General features: G+C 43.1%; 1 protein-coding gene across 3 annotated transcripts in view; it reads left to right on the forward strand.

Annotated features, from left to right (window-relative positions):
- The first annotated feature begins 203 nt into the window (after positions 1 to 203).
- The window catches only part of VSNL1 (visinin like 1), a 93,486-nt gene continuing 79,915 nt past the window's right edge, over positions 204 to 13,774 (forward strand). The window contains exon 1 of one of the 3 annotated variants that reach the window (XM_061989648.1): positions 204 to 323. The gene's annotated coding sequence lies outside the window, so the exon portion shown is untranslated. Of the gene's footprint in view, positions 324 to 447; positions 527 to 1,309; positions 1,358 to 13,774 lie in introns of those variants that run through there. The other 2 variants (XM_061989649.1, XM_061989650.1) reach the window with 2 other exon arrangements.

A 13,774-nucleotide genomic window follows, 5' to 3' on the forward strand; every position in this document is an offset into this window, starting at 1 on the left:
CTCGACCCGACCCGACCCGTCCCGCCTCGCCCGCGCTCCCCGCCTCTCCCGCCCGCGGCGGCTGAGCGGCCGCGCGCATGCTCGGGGCGCGGGGTGGCGCGTGCGCCGGGCGGCGCGGGGCGGCGGTCTGCAGTGCGGGGCGGGCGGGCGGCGCGCGGGGCGGAGCGGGGGCGCGCGGGGCGGCGGCGGCGGCGCGGAGTGAGCTGCGGCGCGAGCGGCGGGCGGGCGCGCACCGAGCCGCCGTCCCTCCGGCCCCAGCACCCCGGCGGGACCCCGCGGCACAGCGCCCTCCTCCGCACCGCGGACAGCTCTTGGCGCCCTCAGTAAGTGCGCCCGGGTGCCGGCGGCGCGGGAGTGAACCGGTGCGGGGAAGGGGGGGGGCGCAGGGCTCAGCACCCACCCGCCCGCCCGCCCGCCCGCCGGGCTTGGTGCGGGCGGGAAGCTGTGGCGAGGCGCCGGCGGCGGAGTTGCCCGCCGAGCGGGACGAGGCTGTCTCCGGGTGCCCCGCGCGGGGCTTTTCCTCCCGGTAAGGCGGCGGGATGGAGCTGAGGCGGGGGCTGCCGGGGACTGTGCGGGTCAGCGCGGTCGATCCTCGGCGCTCGGGGATCGTTCTCACCGGGGAAAGTTGATGTGCGCGCCTGATCTTCGCCACTCCATGTGCGGGAGTTGTCATTTCACGGGCGCGATGGAGGGAAATCGCATCCGCAGCGATTTGCCGTGAACTGTTGCGAGATAAGAGACCGAATCCCGCATCGATCCGGATATAAATACCGACAACATCAAAGGGAAGCATTGATCGGTCGCTTGGAAATGTTTTGGTGGAAGTGAGAGCTATTTGGCGTTCTTACTCGTTTGAAAACAGATAGCGAGAAGGTTGGGATTTTTGTTTTTTCCATTAGGAAAAAAAATAAAATAAAAAAAGACTGCACGAAAGCGAAGAGCAAGAGCAGCGCTCGCAAGGTCATCGCACCCACTGGGAAGGCAGAAGTGCTCCCGGTCCTTGCGATCGCTTTATTGATATTAATACTGCCTGTAAGATATTTTAGGGTTTTTTTTAAATTTTACTTTATAATTTTATTTTATTGAAGGTGCGAGGAGGTTGCCCCGCACCGCAGCGTGCGTGTGCAGGTGGGTGCGCTCGCCTCGCCCCTCTGCCGAGGTAGGTGCGGGGTGGCGGTGCCGCGCTCCGGCTATTTACTTGGGCATCACCCGGAGTGAAAATGGAGGTGGGAGGAGATAACAAAAGCTGGTGTGCCATCCAAGTCATTTCCCACACGAAGGCGTGAGGAGGAGGAGGGAAAGGAGACAACAGAAGAGAGAATTTCATTTCCAGAGATCAAAACAAAAGGAGGAGCAGGTTGAGGCAGATCGTGAGCAGCCTAGCGAGGGGGGAAAGCGAGGCGTTTTCCGCGATGACCCGAGTGCGAGCGCTCCGCGGGGCCCGGGGGTGTGCGTGGTCGCGGAGGATTGGAGGGAGGGTGGAGGGAAGCCTGGCCGGCGCAACTTTGCGCTTAAAAATGAGTTGTCCGACCCCAGGCAAATATGCTGTCTGTGCGGGGGCGAGGGGCAGGCCGGTGCCCCCGGAGGCTTCTCTCTACTACTGCTAACCCTCTTCCCCAGTGAACGGTTATTTAGCCGCCGGCAGGGGCCGGATCCCGGTGGCGCGGTGCAGGGGCAGCGCAGAGCCCCGCGCAACGGCGGGGACACTGCCCCAGGTCACTCGGGGCTGCCGCGCCGGGATACGGGGCCGCGCGCGGCACGGGAGGTGCAGGCTTCCCGCCGCCGGCTCCGGGGGGTGCTGCTGGAAGGGTCCTCCAGCGTTGCCTTTCCTCCCGCGCAGCCCGCTCTGCTCTCTGCAGCGCTGCCCATGCCGCCAGCTCTCTTGTTCCAAGGCATCCCCCCACCCCCCGGAGTCCCCAGCTCTCCCCCATTGCCCGCACCGGGGAACGCCCCCCCCCCCCCCCCCCGGTCCAGCCACTTGGTCCCCTCCCTGCATGAAGCCACCCGCAAGTCCCCCTGTTTCCTGCATCCTTTCCCCAACCCCATGAGCCCTTCTCTGCTGGAGAGCGTCCCTCATCTCCCGGTCCCCTTCAGCCTGAGCGGGCTGCTTCAACCTCCGACGTGGGCAGAAACGGCCTGAGAATGAGGGGGAGGGGGAAGCCTGATCTTATGCAACTGCAGACCCTTCTTCCCCGCCCCTGGAGGAGCCCGTTCAGGGGCTTTTCGGAGGTGGTACGGGGCTCTCTGCCTTCCTAGGACGGGGAGGGGAAGCCTAGCCTGGTCGGACGGAGCCCTGGGGTAGACGGAGCCCTAGGGGTAGCCGGAGCTCCCACCCGCTGCGGAGGTACTGCCGGCGGTAACCACGCTCTCAAAGCCCTCATCGCCCGCAACGGTGCAGCGAGGCCGGGGGAGGGGGGCGGCAGTTGTCGACTACACCGACGGGCTTTTTGGCTGACAAAGAAACCGTGCAGATAACAGGGTAATTAAAAATCCTGCCCTTTTCATTCGTCTTGAAATGGGATTACTTGCACACCAGAGCTTTGCCAATTAGCAAAAGGCCAAATGTATGAATTAATTCCATGTTGTTGTGCAGAAGATGTTAATGTAACAGATGTGCTGAAGAGATACAGGTGCTTCTCCCAGCAATGTTTTTCACGGTATTTTGTACCTAGTGTTTCTGTGGATGGGCGTTCTCTTCCTTCATGTATTAGAAAGTTCAACTCTCAGAGGTACCATCACCTTTTGAAACAGAAAAAGATGCATGTATTTACTAACTGGAATACGATAAGGAACAGATACCTCGCAGTCAGAGAAAATATGTGAGGAAGCTTGGTAAAACGCATATTCATTGTCTCTTTCAGAATACAGGCTTACTAGTATTTTGTTTCTATGACACATTTTCAGACTCATTAGTTTTCACTGCTACCCTTTTATTTGGCGGAATGCCTTTTGTTTGTTTTGCTTTAGAGAACATCATTCATTTAAGAACATCAGTTTACTTGAAAGTTCTTCCAGTACAGTGTTGGAACAGCACTATCCATTTCAGGTTTGTGGACTGTGATCAATTTTAATTAAAACTTTAATTACATTTTCCTTCTCCACTGAAACAAAGCATAAAGTAGTCTAGGCTAATGCTGCTGTCAAGGAAAAATAAAGAAACATTCTTAGTCTTCATTACGTATTATTCCTGCCTTTTAATTAAGGAGTGAATCCTTTTCTTGTTGGACTCAAAAGGAGTTTAACCACAAACTTCTCTGACATAGAACTGCAATACTTAACCAGTTTTCTAGGTTACCCTATTTAATTTCCCCATACAAATGCATAGCCATACACAGAATTGCATGGCATGTTTTTCGATGTGCCTGGTGTTCTGGAACGTCCAGCTCTTGGTAGCACCTCAGCTGTGTCATTGAGCAACATCTACTTCAGACGATCACAGACGATCATGATTACATAACCTCACAGCCGCAGAGCAAACGCCAGAGATGTTCCCGCTGCTGTCAGTCGCACTGTACAGTTCCCTGTGTGCACCCCCTGATGTAACATGCCAGAGGAGTCATAGCTGGTATTACACTACAGTAGTAACCAGAAGGAGAGATTATGCTCTAGCCAGAATGGCAAGGCGATGCCTAAGTGGGACATGATAGGTTTGGATAGGACAAGGCAGAGCAGAGGGCTGTAGGTTCAGTGTGTAAAAGTCAAGCTGGTTGTGTAGGATAGAAGCAATGGAATGAAGCGGCTTTGGTGCTGTTTGGAGAAGACTCTGCACGTGTCTCAGAGTGTGAGATCCTTCTGACTGCAGCATGTCTGTGGTGTGCTGGGGATCCCCGCATGCCTTCTACCATGTTCCCGCAGCTCCTTTCTTCTCTTTTGAGTTTATTGGTAGGGCATAGCCCTCCCCAGTTTTCTTTCTGCCTATACTCTCCACAGATCTGCAGACAGGCTCTGAATCTAAGACAATGGATTCCTTTTGTCAACACATGAACATGATGAACTTCGTTATGGGAGCTTCCAAAATTGTTTACTTTTCAAGCTGTTGTCCTGGTTCTGTTTTTCAGTTTTGGAATTCTAATTTTGTGTCTGGCTGCACTGTGCATTCCTGAGGGGTTTTTTTTGTATTATGTCTGTGCCTCATGCTTGTATTTTAGATGTTCAGTTTGGTAAATTTTGCAGATTCCCATGGATTTCCAGAAGTATATGTCACTTGGGCAAATAATACTGATTCATCCTCTAATTCTGACTTAAACAGCAACATGGACTAGTTGAAATTGGAGTTAGAAAATTTAAAATATGATAAGCACATTTGTTTTTAAAGTATTTGGAATTGAAACATATAGCACTTACCGTGAGAAACTGTGTTTAATGTCTGTAGTGTCAAACATTTTCAGCACTGGTCTTCAGCCCTTTGTTTTAATGCATGTTGTTTAACTGGTGTGGGTTGGGGCTAAATACCTTTTGTCCTTAGAGCGGTCTAAAAAGGAGCTTTTTTCAGAGTTTGATTGCCAGTGGATTCTGCACTTTAATTTTATCTTGCACTAATAGAGAAGAGCAACCATGTGGTCTTCCTGCATTGCTCCTCATGCCTGGTTTTGTCTCAGACTTCAGTAATGAGTAAAAGTAATGAGCCTAGACTGTTTCATCTGTCCCCATTTTCTTGTGGGTCCCCATTACTTGCATTTACACACCTGTCATCCTATACGTCCTTGGCCTTCTCCCATCTTCCTTTAGAGTGTAATTTTTGTTTATTCTGTCATCTTTGTGTGCTTTAATTGCTTCTTTGGGTCACTGTTCTCCTTACCAATTAACTTCTTCAGTGTGTATTTCCCTTAATCTTCAGGAAAGAGCGTGACTTACTCTATAGCTTCTCTACATGTCATCGCTGAATGCTATGTTGCCTGGTACAGGAACAGAGCATGGATAGGGAAAGCAAGTGAGCATATGTAGTGCTGTAAGATGTAAAGATCTAGATGAGCTCTGATCACAGGGAGGCGCTTTGTTACCTCATCTCCAACTCTTGTTTTTATTCATAGAAAGAGGGAATGTTATCTTTCAAATTTTATACTGTTGTTCTGAGAGTAATAGCAATAATTGTTTTCAAAGATAATAAAACGTGATAAAAATGTTTGTGGAATACAAAATCTCTGGATAGTTATTCAAATCCATATTGGTTTTTAAGTTATTATTTAAGTTGCTACAAATATATATGTATTTTTTCAGTTTGCTTTTTAAACTCTATGTGGATATTATCTACAGGGTCTCTGCTTTCAGGAGCTTTTCCACATTTAGATACAAATGGGACCCAAAGGACAACAATACACATTAAGGCAGATTATTAGAGATGGTCTCTAGCTGAAAATGTAAAAAGTAAGTGGTTTCAAGGAGGCAGAGGAAGAAAGATAAAAATCATTTGATACACAGTTTGTAAAAATATCAGTCTGTCTTTCTTTGTGATTATTCCCCAGAGAAGGGTATAGAACAGAATATGTTTTGTAAAATAACTTGTAAAACGACCATTCATTGAAATAAACTGTTCATTGAGAGTGAGAAGATGAATGTATCATTTGTTCACCTAAACGTGTCGTATTCTGAAATCTGATGTCAAGGATGATGAAAGAAATATTACAGATATTATTGGATATTTTCTACTTGAAACATTAAGTCACATTTTCAGTCCCTGACTGTACAAATTTACCAGAACATATTCTGGCTTCATCAGTTTTGCTGTTTTGACAGAGCAAGAGTTGCCTATATTCTTGAGTTTGTCAACAACCTACATATTTTTAAGTCAAGATAAGTGGTAATTTGAGGTAAACAAGTGGATCACTTAAGATTATTGTAATAAATAATTTCTTATTAGAAAGGTAAAGAATTTTAAAATAATTATCATCACAAATCCATTTATGGAAGAATATCTACACATTCAGCATTGCGAGAGCCTAGATTGATGTGTAGGGGAAAAACCAATCCATACTGGTGATTTTTATAGCTTTTACACAAATATGTATGATATGTTAAACTTTATATTAAAACGATCTTCAATCACTTTTTACTTAAAGCAGATGATTTAATTTTAAATAACTGGTGATTTCAGAAAAGCATACTTTTTATGCAGCTCCAGTATGTAGTTTACTAAGTACAAGAAATAATCATTTTAGCAATTTCTTGTACACTGACTTTGACTTTCTCAAAGTTTATTGATGATAAATCGTAAAAACTGAGATCCATGATGGAAAGACTTATAAATGGCATTTTAACTATTTTTCTTTTGGTCTCGACAAGGTATTTTCGTACTGTAGTTGGACATAAGGAAATAGTGACATTTTTGTTCAACTCCTGATTGAGTTGAATCAACCAGTATAATAACCACTAGTGGAATTACTTGGTTGTTTAAACTTTGATGAAGAATATACTGTCAACGCTGCACAAGTCAAAATATCTATTCAGGAAGAAAACATGCTGTGACAGTAATTTACAGAGCTTTTAAACTAATATATATGAGGCTCTAAATCTTTTGATGAAAATTACTTTAATTAGTTTTAACTTGTAGCTAAATAGGAAGTTGTGTTCTAGAGATGAAAGCTTTCAGATTCATAAGCATTTAACTCAAGAAGGGAGAATAATGAGAATTTTAACCAGGTGTCTAGCAGAGACAGAGCAAAGAGGTAACATTTGACTCAGCATTGCCTCTATCTAGTAGTCTTCTGTTAATGATACACATATTTTGGGAGGGGAAAAAAAAAATCAGTCTTGGTCTAAAGATGACAGATCTCCCTAAGCTTTTACAATAGTTAATTATCCTTAGTATTAAAATGTACACCTTGTGTCTGGGTTCTGGACTTCATTAACAGTTCTTGTGCCAATCCATCCCTAAAGTAGTTGAATGTTAATCTGAAAAGGTCAGCTGTTGAGTCAGGTGTGCATGCAGTATCTGTAACTTGATTTTATTATCTAAAAATAATTTCACAAAGGCAGAGTGTTACTGGAAATTATTTTTTAACAGAAGATTAGAGTTCCACTTAGTAGAAAATGTTTTTACTCAAAAGTAGATATTAAATCATTCACTATAAGATGGAATTTCATGGCAGTGAGGAGAGCCGAGTGTTATCTGTTTTGTGGACTGCATTTGAGACTATCTGTGTATTTAATCAGACTTTATTCAGAATGGAGTCCTCTAAAATTAGAACATTTTGTTTATAAAGGCTCTTAGAATACAGCATATTTCTGTGTACACTTATCTGCTATATTTAGAAAAACGAAGTAACTGAAGACTCCTAGAGCATGAAATTTGGGATGCTAGTTAATAGTTTGAATTAAAGTGCTTTTCTTTTTTTTAACAAAAGTTGATATATATAAAAAAAGTGATTTTAAAAAGTTAGTTTTACAAGGTCTTATCACTGAAATAAAATCAGTTTATATAATGGAAACATATCACCATATATAATGGATTTATATAATGAAAAAAGTTATTTGGGCAAGTATGGCTAATACTCAGCACATATCCAGTCAATATCACTGTAGTCGATGTTCTTTCATTACAACAGGACACATATTGTATTTTTTTAAGCAGTCATTTTTCATTTTAAATGTATGGTTTTATGAAAGTACAGAAATGATTACCAACACTCAGGAATGGTCTTGAAATACCTGTTTTGAATTGCATGAAAGGCTTTCAGTTTCAAAGTATGATAGCCTGAAAAAGAATTTTAACTTGATACATAAAGCATTGAATCATACTGATAATTTTTGTAAATTGTACTGATACATACAAAAGGAATGTATTTGCAAATGCCCTCTCACAAAGTTTGACTTCTATTTTTCACCTGGGTATTTTTTTTGCATCCAACTTAGATATGTTATTACCCTTGGATCTGATCACATGAAATGTAAGGTCTGCAGTGAGCTCCAGTGGGCTTGGAATCTGGTCCTTGATATCCATGCAGAATGAGGAAATGTAGAAAACTGGCGTGCTTTTTGGCCTTGAAATCACTGTTAGATGTTTTACCATGTTAAAACTTTTATATTAGTCATCTTTAAGTGAAGAGAGTCAAGGAATCAAAAACTATTTATCTAATATAAGTACCCATAAAACATTCCTGCTGCTTCTGTCAGAGAAGTTCTAATGATACAACTGTACTTTGGAAATGCCAAAGTGCTTAAGAGAAGTAAAGCTCCACATTCCTCCTCAGGTATGGTAAGTAGATAACAAAGTAGCGTTATCATTCTTTGTTAACAAGTTGTGTTAGCAAGAGCTGTCTGTTGCTATGGGATGCATTGTGCCAGGGTTTGGGTGTTTAGTTTGATAGCTATTTTTTATTTATTTTAATTCTTGTCTGGGAAATAGGAGGATTGGAAGGAGTTACAATGCTTTACATTTTTCTCAGCTATCTACCACAAAAAGATGCTACTAGAATACAGATCATAAGTAATATTAGTTTCTACATGGTTTAAGAAGTGAACATTGCTCATCCAGACTTCACACTTTGTTATATGAGAATGTAATCCTGAAGTGTCAGCAGATACTAACTCTGTCTCATGCCTTATCATCCTTCAGCTTTTACTGATCCCTTTTTTCCTCCCTCTCTGTCTCTGCCTCCTCACGTCTTTGATTCTGCTCCAACAGTCTCTTGTTGCCTAAGACTTTGGCCCTCCTTAACCTGGTTGTGCATGTTTCACCATGGTGCATGGCTTCATCTTGTATGTTAACTATGGCTTTGTGTTTGTTTTTTAAACTGTTTTATAAAACAAGAGAAGAGGAGACTGAGGGGAGACATGATCACTCTCTACAACTATCTGAAAAGAGGTTGTAGCAAGGAGGGGGTCAGTCTCCCAAGTAACCACTGATATCACAGGAGGAAATGGCCTCAAGTTGCGCCAGGGGAGGTTTAGAATTGGGTGGAAGAATTAGGTTTAGAATTGGGTGGAAGAATTTTTTCACCAAGAGGGTTGTTAGACACTAGCACAGGCTGTCCAAGGTGGAAGTGGAGTCCTCATCCCTGGAGATACTGAAATGCTGTGAAGTTGAGGTGCTGAGAGACATGGTTTAGTAGTGGGCTTGACAGTGTGAGTTTAGGGGTCAGGTTTTTTCCAACCAAAATTATTCTATGATTCTATGATCTAGCCTTTCTATATGTTCTAGGAAGTTCATCTGAATGTACATGGCTATAAAGCTAAACATTTTTATTAACATTTTGGTAGGATAGGAGAGATACTGTAACTGCAACCTGTGCAGAAAGATAAAGGTGCATGTTCACGGATTTGAACCAATCCATGTCACATAGTGGTAACTGAGTCTGTTTCCAGCAAAGCTCATTAGGATACATTTATTCTGCAGTCACTTGGTTGTGAATGAAGTATACTGACATATGTAAACTAGCCCTAAACCAAATATATGATGTCCCTGCAGCAAGCCAGACACAGCAGAATGGTGCTTAACGTGGTTTTTGTGCTCGGGTCTCCATCTTGCCCATGAGCAGGTTATGCAGCCTACAGCCTGTTCTGTTTTGCCCTGATGGGGCTGTTTGCATCAGCAAAGCCAGCAAGTTATAAGCTGGCTCAGGCACTGGCTCTGCTCAGCTGCAGTGCAGTGCAGATACATTACAACATGTTCTAAACAGCTGGATTTTTATCCGGGTATCTCTAGCATGTTATTTTCAAAGAGGAAGTCTGTAAGAAGTCACAGTGCAATGTGTAGAGGTAGTGAATACAGCTGTCTTCTTTGCGTATGTGTCTGCTTTGTGTGTTGAATCACTCTCTTCAGTGCCCCAACTCCCCATACCTTAGTGCAAGGACCAAGATATAGCTTCTTGTAACTCTTCATAGTAGAAACACAGCCTTTGTGTTTCTTGTTTTTTTTTTTTTTCTGAGTTGTGTAATGTCGGGGTAGGATGATGTGATAAAGGAGACTGAAAATGTGAGAGTAATTTAGTGTAACATACTCTCTGGTTTTTATCTCTGTGTTCTGTTATCAACAGTTCTGTCAGTGTGTTCATATCACTTAATGTCGTAACATCAATGTTGTTAATGAGCCTAACAAAATGTATTAATATGAGTTCTTCAGTCACAAAGCAGTTTGCTTTCTTTAGACAAGAATGAGCTAGAGAACTGTTTGCTTTATAATTGCTATAATTTGTGAGATACATTAGTACTTAAAAATATTTTTCACGGAATGTGTTTTTTTCATAATGTACAGCTACAAATAAAACATTTTAGCAAGGTTCTGATGAGAAATATACTGTAAAAATAAAATAATAGAGTAGTTTGTATTTTTATATCAAAATAGTCCTATAATTACTTTAACTTGATGTTTTAATGTTGGTGAAATACAAATAGTCAATTTAAAATTAAAAAAATATCCTGCAACTTCATGTACTTAAAGTATGTGAAAAATAACAATTTCTGTCTATGGCTTGAGTTTTAGTGGATGCGTAGTTGGCTGGGAGGAGATAGATATTTTGAAAAGTCCACTTTCTTCCGTATAAATTTCAAGGTGTTGCAAATGCAATGCAAAATGCAATATACAGGAGTATATTGGTCATGACCAGTAATATATCAATGTCAGCTTATCTCCAGCTGAAAGAAAGAGTTCATGAAACGTTCAAGGTTGTTCTGGAATTATATCCGAAGATTGTAATTCTCAGTGTTGCCCAGTAAAACTAACCATTTACTGTTGTCAACACAGATATATTCAGAACATCTTCAGCATCCGAAGCTGTGCGAGACAGCTAATGTATTCCCTGTTTCTGTGTCCTGGTTTAGGCCCATCAGGGAACAAAGACCACGATTAGCCTCGAGTACCGAAGAGGCTGAGAATTGCTCAAGGGCAGGGAGAGCTTAATTGCCGCTTAAGGTTCAGGACAAAACAGACCAGGCCACTCAGTTTGGGGAAGAAAACAGAGAAACAATTTAATGCAACGTCAACTAAAACATACCCCCAAAACCCCAAAACATAACCAAAATGAAACAACACAGAGTAATACATCAATGAAGAGTCCAACCAGCCTTTTTAAGAACACCTTCTTGCCACACCTCCCCTCTTCCCGGGCTCAGAGCCCTCATCCCGGGGTTTTTACCTTGTCCCCCCCCCCGAACGGTTCGGAGGGGCAGGCAGTGGGGGTTTCAGTTAGTCTGTTCCCAATAGTTTCTGCCGTTTGTCCCTCCTCAGGACAGGTGGGCTCCGCACCAGTCCTCCCTGCAAGTCCGTGGGGTAACTCACACGCACGGCAGCCCTGCACGGGCTGCTCCAACGCGCACTTATTCCAAAGGCTGCAGCTCCTCTTTGCCTCTCGTGTGGGGCTGCTCTGCGGCGTGCAGGCTCTCCAACACGGCCTGGGCCATGGCCGTCTCCCCACACAGTCCCTCGCCCGTCCGGGCTCACTCACATGGAGCTGCTGGTAACTCTCAGCCCTGCCATGGGTCTCCATAGGTTGCAGGGGCACAGCTTGCATTCTCGCCACGGCTTGCAGAGGGGTCTCTGGTCTATTGCTTCTCCTTCCTTCCTCCTTCTCTGGCTGAAGGGTCCGCGTGGTCGCCTCCATCTTATATCACTCATACACCTCCTGACTCGCATTCGGAATTCCCGTCCCCTAAATAGTGCTGGCAGAGGCGCCAGATTGGCCCAGCCGGGCCGGAGGTGGGTCTGAACACAGGAGCCGGGGGAGAGTCCACAAACTCTTTACCGGGTCTTCACTGCAACCCGCTCCCCCTGTTACTAAGCCAAAAGCTGCTCCTTGCTAAACCAGAACATTCTGCAACTCTGCGTTTTGTCATTCAGAACAGTAATTTATGAGATTCCTAATTCTAGTAAGACCTACACAGCAGCTAGTCGCCATTTCAGTCTTGTACTTTGGTTTTCCATTGAAAATGCTTTCCAGAAGTCTGCAGAAATTAGCAGGTTTTTGTTTGCTCTGAGTAATCAAAGTTAATGGTATCACTCTGGACACTTAAGTAATAAGGTATTCTATAAATATTGAATCTAGGAGAATTAAAAGTAATCTTATGTCAACTGTGCTATGATAATTGTTCATACTAAAAATTTCAAATTACAGTAGAAGTGACTTGTGCAGTGAAAGGAAACGTATACCATCATAGAGTGGCATTATCAGCATACACATTAGGAAGTGTTTAGGAGCAAATGGAAGGATGACTTGATGGTGCCATGATTCATTATTAAAAATTCCCATAGAGTTGTATGTGAACTGGAAGTTAGTTTTCTGAATCAGTTCTATCCTGAGGTAGCTGGACCAAAGTCCAAGGCCACACAAATATAAGGACTCATTTTGTGAGCTGATCTGTTTTCCTACTGGAAGAAAATGGATCGAGGAATGGATTTGAATGGTGCAAAGTACATCCTGAACCACCAAAACACTTCTGTGAGTGATCGGATTTAAGTATGTGGGAAAATCTGTTGGTTTGAACACATACAGTTGATTGCATATGTAGGTGTAAGTGTTCAGCAAACTCATATATAGTCTAAAGGAGATGAGACTTGAGGAAAAGGAGAAAGTATGATCATGAATCATGTCAGAGATGTAGGCAGGATCAGATCTGGAAAGATTCCAGTGGTAGGGAAAAAGCATGTTAAATAAATTAAAAAGGGGAAAGTGAAGAAAAAGAGCAGGATAGCGTTTGAAGATAGCGGAAGGCAAAGATGTCAGCATCTAAGAAAGTTTGAGGAGTTGAGAGTCTCTCACAAAAGGGGTGATTAATTAGAAAATTTCCAACAGATTCACCACTTTTCATGATTTTTTAGGTGTTGTGAGAAAACTTTGGAGGGAAAATTTAAATTTCCAGGAAACACTGAATTGATAAATCCAGATGATTCTTGCCACTTTTCTCTGAACTGTCTCTTCATATATTAATGGTAGCCAAGCTGTATCAGAACTGTGGTAGAGCAAAAGCATCTGAGCTAATTAAGTGGTTAGAGAAAGCTTTACTGAGATACCAATAACTGGCTACTTGAGCTAGGATAACTTCACTTAAATGTATGTGTGAGATTAGTGATAGATTTGGAAAAAAGGAGGCAGATCCGTAAATGGACATATGGATGGTAAGAGCAACTTTATATTACAAAGAAAGCATGATGTGGTAGAGCTGCTAATCTGCTGAACTTTAACAGGAACAGCAAAAGATGTAGCTTTTGGGGAAGAAGAAAGGCAATTGAGATGGTTTGAAGTCATATATAAGGAAGTCCTCAAAATGACCAGAGAAATACCCCCAGTATTCTACCCCCAGTGCAGTCTCCCTCTAGCAGAGTTCTGTGTGACTGAGGTAGAATTGGCTCATATAGAGACATTTGCAACATGAAACAAAGTGGGGAGAAGGATTGAAAAATAAAATGTGAAGCATTTGCATAAGACTTTCTATGTTCTCTCATCGTATGATTCATTGATCTTATGACTGAACTGCTTTTAAAAATCCTACTTTTCTGCAGTAAAAAGCTGTTAGTTTGGGGCCTTGATGTTGAAGTATTTAAATGACAAATTACTCATTGTTTTGCATTTCTTATTTATGTGCCTTGTAGTTTTTTGCTGCTGATGTCAGTTTTGAATGGGATATGACACCTAAAATATTGGCAAATTTATAGAATTTGACATGATTTCATTCACGTTGTACTACATGATGAAGCAGAAGGCAGAAACGTGACTTGTCTGTGAGCTTTTAGAAAATTGATGGCAAGACCCTGACTCTCATAGTGAATTGTGAACCATGTTTTACCTATTTGCTTGATCACAGAGCCATAGTCAAGTTTCTTTCATGGAAGGATCTCAGTTTGCAC

Source organism: Colius striatus, chromosome 2 (genome assembly GCF_028858725.1).
Source record: "Colius striatus isolate bColStr4 chromosome 2, bColStr4.1.hap1, whole genome shotgun sequence".
Classification (NCBI taxonomy): Eukaryota; Metazoa; Chordata; class Aves; order Coliiformes; family Coliidae; genus Colius; species Colius striatus.